Here is a 1,652-nt window from a genome sequence, read left to right as displayed (position 1 = left end):
GTATCCCTTTAACATACTGATTTCCTTTCTATGGGATAGATACCCAGTAATAGGATTGGTGGATCATATGGAGGTTCTATTTTCAGTTTTTCGGGAAATACCCATACTGGTTTCCATCGTGGCTGTACTAGTTTATATTTCCATCAATGGTGTTATAAGAGCTCCTTTTCCTCTACATCCTCACTAGCATCTGTTTTTTGTCTTTTATTATATTTATTTATTTATCTGTTTATTTATTTTTGAGACAGTCTCACTCTGTTTCCCAGGCTAGAGTGCAATGGCGTGCTCTTGGCTCACTGCAACCTCCACCTCCTGTGTTCAAGCAATTCTCCTGCCTCAGCCTCCCAAGCAGCTGCGATTACAGGTGTGCGCCACCACGCCAAGCTAATTTTTGTATTTTTAAACAGAGACAGGGTTTCACCATGTTGGTCAGGCTGCCCTTGAACCCCTGACCTTGTGATCCACCAAACTCAGCCACCCAAAGTGCCAGGATTAGAGGCATGAGCCACCGCACCTGGCTTGTTTTTTGTCTTTTACATAGTAGCCATTTTTTGAGATGGGGTGAGATGATCTCATCGTAGCAGTTTTGATTTGCATTTCCCCTGATGATTAGAAAAACTCTTCACTGGGCCTAGTGGCTCAGACCTGTAATCCGAGGCAGGAGGATCACTTGAGACCAGGAGTTTGAGACCAGCTCTGGCAACATAGTGAGATCCTGTCTCTACATAAATTTTTTAAAAAATTAGCTAGGTGTAGCAGTGCCACATCCAGCTACTCAGGAGGCTAGGGTGGGAGGATTGCTTGAAACTGGGAGGTTTCAGCTGCAGTGACTGTGGGCCCTGACCATGTGGACTCACACTATGCACTCCAGCCTGGGCAGCAGAGTGACCCCATCTCTTTTTTTTTGAGACAGAGTCTCACTCTGTTTCCAGGTGCCAGTAACATAATCTCGGCTCACTGCAACCTCTGCCTCCCGGGTTCAGGCAATTCTCCTGCCTCGGCCTCCTGATTAACTGGGACTACAGGCGCACGCCAGCACATTCAGCTAATTTTTCTATTTTTAGTAGAGACGGGGTTTCACCATGTTGGTCAGGATGGTCTCGATCTCTTGACTTCATGATCCGCCCGCCTCAGCCTCCCAAAGTGCTGGCATTACAGGCTTGAGCCGCCACGCCTGGCCTGAGACCCCATCTCAAGAAAAAGAAAAGAAAGAAGAAAAGAAAAAAATTGGGAGCATTTGTTCATATACCTGTTGACCGTTTGTATGTCTTTGAGTCTTTGGCTATTTTTAAAGTGTGATTATTTGTGGGTTTTTGACTGTTGTTTGATTTCCTTTTATATTCTTGATCTTAGTCAGATAACTAATTTTTTTTTTAAAGATGTGGTTTCACTACATTGGTTAGGCTGGTCTTGAACTCCTGACCTCAAGTGATCTGCCTGTCTTGGCCTCCAAAGTGCTTGGATTACAAGAGTGAGCCACCACGCCCAGCCCAGATAACTAATTTTTAAGAACTTTCTCCTATTCAGGAGATGGTCTCTGACTGGGCGTGGTGACTCACACCCAGCCAGCATTTTGGGAGGCCAAGGCGGTTGGATCACTGGAGGTCAGGAGTTCAAGACCAGCCTGGCCAACATGGTGAAACTCTATCTCT

The sequence above is a fragment of the Cebus imitator genome, unplaced genomic scaffold, assembly GCF_001604975.1.
Source record: "Cebus imitator isolate Cc_AM_T3 unplaced genomic scaffold, Cebus_imitator-1.0 Scaffold960, whole genome shotgun sequence".
In the NCBI taxonomy this organism is placed as follows: Eukaryota; Metazoa; Chordata; class Mammalia; order Primates; family Cebidae; genus Cebus; species Cebus imitator.
Note: the sequence above shows the minus strand (reverse complement) of the source record.